Source organism: Eurytemora carolleeae, unplaced genomic scaffold (assembly GCF_000591075.1).
Source record: "Eurytemora carolleeae unplaced genomic scaffold, Eaff_2.0 scaffold1703, whole genome shotgun sequence".
Lineage (NCBI taxonomy): Eukaryota > Metazoa > Arthropoda > Copepoda > Calanoida > Temoridae > Eurytemora > Eurytemora carolleeae.
Window position 1 is genome coordinate 18,610 of NW_019397596.1, and position 8,421 is coordinate 27,030.

Consider the following 8,421-nt stretch of genomic DNA (forward strand, 5'->3'; position numbering starts at 1 on the left):
CCCCCCCCCCTCGCCTACAAGTTTATATCCCCCCCTACATGTTTATATCCCCCCCTCCTATGCTCAAATGTATATATAACACTGCGTGGGGGAGGGATTTGATACACAAATACAAACTAGGGGGGAATACATGCATCATTGCATTTTCGCATTCTATCTATCTATCTATATATATATATGTATGTATATATATATATATATTTATATATTTTTTTTTCACCCATTATTCAAAAAAGCCAATTTGTAAAAGAAATAAGTTTTTGCTACAAACTCTAATTTTCCAATCCTCATATCTTTGCAACCCGATGTCGTAGACTTTAAATATTTCAAACTATGAACTCTGTAAGATCAAATAGGTTGAAATATATAAATGTTTACGCCATCAAGTTGCAAAGATATATGGACTAGAAAATTTGAGTTTTTATGCATTGTAAAAGCTGAAAAAATGGTCACGATCGGTTCAGCCTCTTATTAGAAATTCAAACAAATATTTTACCTACAGTCGGCGTCACATATAATACAATAAAGACGACTTTGGATTTTAATTTTGATTCCTACTAAGATTTCAAACAGCATGTTTACACATAAACAGGGAAACAAAGAGAGGTTGTCAATTAACAGCTTCTCTTTGTTTACTTGTAAACTTGTAATTTGAGAAAAGCTTTTTAGAAATCAAAACTTTAAAATAAAAGTCGTCTTCGTTTTATCAACGCTGACCTGTGGACCACGGTAGGAAAACCCCATATGGGATTTTGGGATCAAAAGATTTTATAAATCAGGTTAAACTTGTGATTGTTGTTAAAGTCTAGATGGAAAAAAATATGCTATTCTTCAAGACCCCGCACGCCCCTCCCTAAAGAATAAAAAATGTCCTTTGTATGTAGAAATGTAAAAAAGAAGTCAAAGAAAACACTGTCATAAATACTTGAAACGAAAAAAAGATAATTATGAAAAATTGGTTTCCAAAACTCACATTTTTTTAGAAACCTATAGCAGCGTAAAAATTGTTTTCCTTATTTCTGTTTTAGATTGCTGCTCAGTCGCTGAGCATTTTCTCTTCGATAGAGCATTAATTTTAGGGGGTTTTAATTTACAAATTTACTCTCTCTAATCAAAGGGATTGTTAGATTAAAACTCTGAAAAGCTAGAATATATATTTAAGATTCATTGATTATTAAAAAATGGATGAGCATAGATTCGCAAAATTGTGCCAGTAATTTTGCGTAAAATTAACTTATTTCGGGTTTCCAAATACAGTGAAAACCAGAAACTCTAAAATAGGAAGACGACTTAAAAAATTAAGTTATGACTTTAGAGTGTCCAATGACAATTGTGCAGTGTAAACAGAACCCACTAACTTAATGAGTAATTTAATAAATTAATATTTGTTTTGTAACAACTTTAAATACAGTATTGATATAATGTCGTCTTCCTATTTCACAGTTTTCTGGTTCTCACTGTACTATAAATATCACAGATATATTCCTACAAACATCACAGAGCTTAGAGGGAATATTTCTAGCCAGGGTGTCAAACTAACACTGTATTTTCTACAGTCTGGCGCCTAGTCTGACCTGCGCGCTACTAAACAATCTCCGGCTGGCCAGTTTGCTGACCTGCGCCCTAGCTGACTAACCGGTACATTCAGAGTTGTCAAGATTCACTAATTCAGCTGAATCATTTTTATGTACATAAACATATATGTAAACATATTCATCATAATTTCCTACTCTTCTCAAATATACAAATAAACAAGGAATACGGGGAATGAGATTGAATGAAAAGGAATCTTAAAGATTTTCCAATAGGTGCAAAAGTGAACTGAGATTAAATCGCCTCAAAATCTAATTTTCTAATCTTGTTATCTTTGCAACCTTAGATGGAATTTAAAGAATTTGAGCCGCGGTTTAAATCTTCCAAACCCCGGTTTAAATTAAGCGTCGGCTTAAATCTTGAAACATTTGACACAATTTTAAGTGGAACCAACCATATTTAAGCCGCAACTAAAATTTAAACCGCCGCTCAAATTTTTTAAATTCGGCCACTGGTGTCATATACCTTTATTATTATTAAGTAAAGGGAAGGAGGAACTGTAGGAGGGGAAGCAAGGGGGCTGGGGAGAAGAGAGTTATGGGGAAGTGAAGNTCCCTTTTCAATTAAACCATTGCTTTTTATGATTTTCCCCCAAATAAAAGGTGGACAATTAATGCGGTTTAAGCAATTTAAAAATTGAACTGAAAAACCACAAAATACAGGGTGAGTAAAAAAACTGGGTTTATCACTGTCTTGAAGTTTGGAAAAAAATGTCAAAAGTTTTGTTTGCTTCTGATTTTAGGCATTAGAAATAAAAATGTGATAAATAAAAAAAAATATTTTTGGAACATAGAAAATAAAAATCTGCTAAACTATTTTTTTTAAATATGACATTATTATAGCAAAATGGGATAATGTCCGAAAATATGACATCATTATAGCAAAATGGGATAATGTCCGAAAATATGACATTATTATAGCAAAAGGGGATATTCGTCCGAATTTTGTATTAGTAGAATAAAAAAAGACATTTAAAGATGCTCCAAAGCACGTAAAAAATGGAATACTTTAGCGTATTAAAATTCATTCTTATAATAAACATGCTTTATTGCCCAAACAAACTTTTCTTGATTTTGGATATTCATTGATTTACTTGAAACCACAAAAATAGCGTAAAGTGGGCCTTTTGCTAATTGAAAATAAAGAGGTAAAAAAACAGATTTTTTTTCTAATAAAGACTTTTCTTGACTAAATTCATGAATTAAATGTTGAAATTGAAAAATCGAATTCAAGGTTAGATTCTGCCCTTTCTATTTTGATTATGTGTATGTCTTTGAAATTCAGTCAATACATTTAATATGCAGATTCGAATAAACACCCTTCACCCCCCCCCCCTCCCCTCCAATACAAAAAGGCACATTAAAAAATTGAAAAGATTATTTTAATAAAACTTTCCTAATATTGTTTTAAGCTCAGTTAAAGACTGGGTTGAATTTGAAGTGTCACAAGGTTTTTCCTTTGACTTTACCTCACATAAATTAATTTTACTTTTTGTAGCCCTTGACCTTTACATTTTAGAACTCTAGAACACTTGTTTAAGCTTTAGTTTTAAAGAAGTAATAAACTTAATTTACATCGATTTTTGCGTGTGAGCTTGCAATACGTTCCTGATATGCGCCTTTATGTGCATTCAATTGATGTGCGCCCTCGATGTACATTGTACACACTAAACGTGCATCCTAGATTTGCGTCTTTAATGCGCGTTCTCGATGTGCAGTGTTCTTAATGTGCTTACTCGATGTGTATCCTTAATGCGCGTTCTCGATGTGTATCCTAAATGCGCATTCTCGATGTGCGTCACTAATGCGTGTTCTCGGTGTGTCTTTAATGCCCGTTCTCTATGTGCAGTGTCCTTAATGCGCGTTCTCGATGTTCGTCCCTAATGCACGTTCTTGATGTGCGTCCCTAATGCGCGTTCTCGGTGTGCTTCCTTAATGTGTGTTCTAGATTTTTGTTCTGAATGAGGTCCTCTATATGAGTGCACAAAAATGGCAAATGTCAAAAATGTCAAGAACAACTTTCCATAGTAAAACAAAAAATTACTATGGCATCAGCTTGAATTTCGCTTGAATCTTGTTTTCTTTCATTTTGAATAAATAAAAAGAATTTTAAGTTTTGTAAGATTGTGTGCATTTTTCCATTTCCGAGGTTAAAAGTTTATAAAACTTGGGATATATAAAAAGAGAAATATTTCTTTGAAAAGAACATGTAAAGATACAACACAAAAATTTGAATTTTAGTATCTAATACTACGAATCCTATACAAGCTAAAAATACATTGTTTTGGTTAAAAATAGTTTTAATAGATTATAGAGCTTAGACCGATGTCTAAAGTATAATCAGCAGACAGGGTTTTACATATGTAGATTCTACGTCAAAAAATGCACTTTCTTTTGATTAAATGCAATCCGTAGACCAAAAGGGCGAAATAAAAAATAATTAAACTAGAAAAATACATCGATTTATAAGATATCATTAAAAAAACTGATGACTAGTGAGTTGAATTTTCTTTTTTAATCATGTAACATTCTTTTAGCGACATTTATATAACTAAAATAATAGAAAGAAGACGACATTAACAATCAAATCATAATTTTATATGTAACCATTCTGTTTGTACTTTCAATTTCAATTCTACATTTTCATTAAATGCAAGTCCTAAAACAGTAAAATTTTTAACCTTAACCCTATTCCCGCTGGGGGGGGTCAATTTGACCCCCCCCCCCTGTAGTTTTTTTTACATAACTCAAAAAGTATTGGTCTGAGGCTGTTGAAATTTTCTGACTTTTCTTACATACCCAAAGCCCTCCCTTTAGGCCTAAAACCGGGCTTTAATACTAACTGCCTGAGTCCTCAGGCACACTGCCTGAATGACTGCTTTTGCCTGTAGCAAACTAAATCTTTGTTTTGACCCACTTTCACTTGTCAGATTTTGATAAAATTTAGCTTTTTGGAAAGCCTATGACATAAGGAAACGGATTGCACAAGTTTTACGAAAAAAATTGCAAATTTTTTGCAAACAACCTGTCAAAGGAAATTTGCACATTTTTAGTTTTTCTTGATTAAAAATCAGGTTATTTAAAATTTTGCAAAATTTTTTGCATATTTGAAATGACATGGTCAAGGGCTTTTCAAAAATGTATAATTTGTCATTTTTGGACAAATTTTTTTTTGCAAACATTTTTACTATAAAACTGGATTTTGCGATAAAAAATTCAATTTTCGCAAATTTGCAAATTTTTTTGCAGATTCTAAAAGTAGAGCACAAGAGCTTTCTAATGATGTATCATTTGTCATATTTGGACATAAAACATGGGATTTAGAGGGGGGGGTCAAATTGACCCCCCCCCCCAGCGTATCCTGGTTTTCAAGTACCCCAGCGGGGATAGGGTTAAAAGATTTTTCTAGTTTTAAGTGCTAATTTCTAGTGTCGACTCTGTAACTTTTATATCCAGATATATTTCAATTACAATAAATTGGCTTGAATTATTTGTTTGCATTTAAGAATTTGCATTAAAAATATTTCAATTTTGTGCATATGCTAAATTTTAACGAAACTAATACGACATTTAGAATATTCTTGTGTACAAACGATGAGACTTCAGAAACGATTGTATGGATTAATTTCAGACTTTTTTCCTGGTTCTCTACAACTGTATTAACATTACTCTATATTATATCTTTTTCCTGGTTCTCTACAACTGTACTAACATGTTTCTATATTATATCTTTTTCCTAGTTCTCTACAACTGTACTAACATGTTTCTATATTATATCTTTTTCCTGGTTCTTTACAATTGTACTAACATGCTTCTATATTTACCATATCTTTTTCCTGGTTCTCTACAACTGTACTAACATGTTTCTATATTTACCATATATTTTTCCTGGTTCTCTACAACTGTACTAACATGTTTCTATATTATATCTTTTTCCTGGTTCTCTACAACTGTACTAACATGTTTCTATATTATATCTTTTTCCTGGTTCTCTACAACTGTACTAACATGTTTCTATATTATATCTTTTCCTGGTTCTCTACAACTGTACTAACATGTTTCTATATTATATCTTTTTCCTGGTTCTCTACAACTGTACTAACATGCTTCTATATTTACCATATCTTTCAATTAAACTAAAAAGACTATAATTCTAATTAAATACATAAGAACAAATTTTACCTGGAGTTTTCAGTTGTTAAAAAGTGAAACCAAAGGAGTAATTTGAAATTTAGCAAAAAATCTTGATTGAATGAAAGTTTTTTTGTACTTCTTTAATTATGAAAGTAATGGTATATGATAAATATATATTGAGGTTACCCACAAAGAATGAGACTGTAAAGACGACCGGAAACTGTTAAAATGAGACGATACAAGATTAAATTATGTATTTTGCCTTTAATATAGCTATCTAATGGCTTAAAGAAAAAAAACAAGTTTACAGTTGCAGGGAATCGTGAATATTAGGAAACAATCAGTATAAATTCCGTACAATCGTCTCTGAAGTCTCATCCTTTGTGGGTAACCCTGTATGTGCATACGTATAATATAATTTTATAATACTTTTACAACTTTTTTTATAAGTGTTAATTTCCTCAGATCCACATAATTTAGACATGTTTGGAAGTCTATTAACAGACGGAAAATCTGTGCTTTTTTAAGACGGTTATACTGATATGAAAAACTAAAACAATTATATTATTTCTTTTTAATCGTGTGTTTAAAGGAATTGTAGTTGAAGTGTTAAGTGACACGGATTTACAATTAATGGTTCCCCTTTATCTGGTCAATACTGTGGAAGATTTAGCTTGAGAAGTGTTCAATTCTATCAAAAAACATTTGAAAATAATAAGTTAATTCTACATATATCTAAAATTTTTTACAGACAAAGCGTTTATGAAAAACGAGGATCACTTGAAATTACGTGAACAGGCCTTTTTTAACACCTTTTTAACACCTTTTTTAACACATTTTTTAACACCTTTACACTTGTTTGTTTTGAAAGCTTTTAAGGGTTTTTGATCTATATCTTTTCATTCTGATGGTGCAAACATTTGAAATTTCAAACTTAGATTATTTGATCTAGCAAGCAGATTTCATATTTTGAAACATTGCAGGTTTAGACTATCAGGTTGCAAAGATATAGGGATTAGAAAATCAAAGACTGAATTCCTTTCTTAGATTTTGCCCATCAGACAAAACACTGGGATAAATACTTAACTTTAATATTTTCTCTTTAGCTCAAAAACTTGGAGAACCCTAGCGTCTCCTTCATCAATTCAATCTTGAGAAACTTAGGAGCAGAAATTTAAGTTTTTGCATAATTTTAATTAACTTTTTCAATTTATTCAATCATTGGAAAAAGTCTAATATCTGAAAATCTGTTTGAAAAGAGAGGATTGTCATTTATAAAATACTAGAAATTCAAGGCGCTTCGCGCCCTTCTTTCTAGCCTTAGAGGGCGCTTCGCGCCCATCTTCTAAATTAGTTGTGAACATGTTCTCTTTGTGTACACCGTAAAACAAAACAAAAATAATTCGCGGATTTTCACAAAATGTTTCGCGGATTTTCAAAATTTTTAAAAATTTAATGACGATCGAATTTTGATGGAGACAAATATTTGAAATTTTGATTTTTCATAAACCTTCCCTGGGGTCCCTAGATGTCCCACAAAAAATTTGGGCCCGATCGGTTCAGCCGTTTTGACGTTTATTGGATACAAACAGACAGACAGACAAACAAACAGACAGACAGACAAGCCAAATTTATATATAGATACAAAAGACAAAGCGGTGAAAGTGGAAAGAGTTTGCTTGTGAGTAGGTGCAGGGTTACCCATAAAAGTTGAGAGTTTGCAGAGATGACTGTACGGAATTTATACTTATCTGTTGCCTTACATTAATGATTCCTTGCAACTTTAAACTTGTTTCTTTTTGTGTTAAGATATATAATAAGCTTCAGGAAGAATATATTCTAGGCAAAATACTTATTTTAACGTTGGGATTGTTTTATTTTAAGAGTTTCAGGTCGTCTTTGCAGGCTAATCTTTTGTGGGTAACCCTGCATATAGTTGTATTCTCGTCTAACCGGCCATGCCAATTCTGCCAATACGGATAGAAGAACAAAAGTATTTTGTTGTTCATAATAACCTTTCGGAGTACATAGAGCCTAAGGATTCATTTAATAACTTCGTAGGTTTAAAATATTAAATTGTAAAAATTCTGATTTCGAGCATTTTCATGCCAGTTATTTTTCATTCAGATTCTAAATTCAGGAAACAAAATTCAACAAACACATGGGTATCTAAGTCATACTTGATCAGAAAAATCTTTTAATGGTAGCGCTGTGAATCGGAGATTCCATTTTTTATCTATAGTGAACCAATTAAATTAACGTTTACAGTCCCTTTAAGGTCCACTCTGCTCCATCGAACGTTTAAAAGATCGGACAGTTGCAGCAAACTTCTTAATTATTACCTCTGTACGAGTCCGACATGTTGTATTTATACACCCCTTTGGTGTTCATTGGTTTGTTTATATTTAATTTTTAAAAATTTAAAAATAAAATAGTTTTAAAAATATAAAAAGAATAAAGACATACCAAAAGTTAAAATTATTTTTTTGGGGCAATACAGTAAAGCCCATAAAACTGCGAAATATGAAGACAACTGTAGGACCCAAGTTTTCATCTTAAAAAGTTCGATGAAAGGTAACACATAAATTTGGCAGTTTACCTGATCAGTGGATTTTCAAACTGCAACGTCTGTACAACAATTTTTCTATGAAAATGCAGAACTGGGCGTGGGCATCCACCGTGATTTAGTCCCGGC

The 8,421-nt window shown here is 31.8% G+C and overlaps 1 protein-coding gene across 1 annotated transcript in view; it reads right to left on the reverse strand.

Moving 5' to 3' along the window:
• LOC111715098 (uncharacterized) overlaps positions 1-8,343 on the reverse strand; it is a 16,657-nt gene extending 8,314 nt beyond the window's left edge. Inside the window, exon 1 of the mRNA XM_023490351.1 lies at positions 8,326-8,343. The gene's annotated coding sequence lies outside the window, so the exon portion shown is untranslated. The remainder of the gene's footprint in view (positions 1-8,325) is intronic.
• Positions 8,344-8,421: the final 78 nt, after the last annotated feature.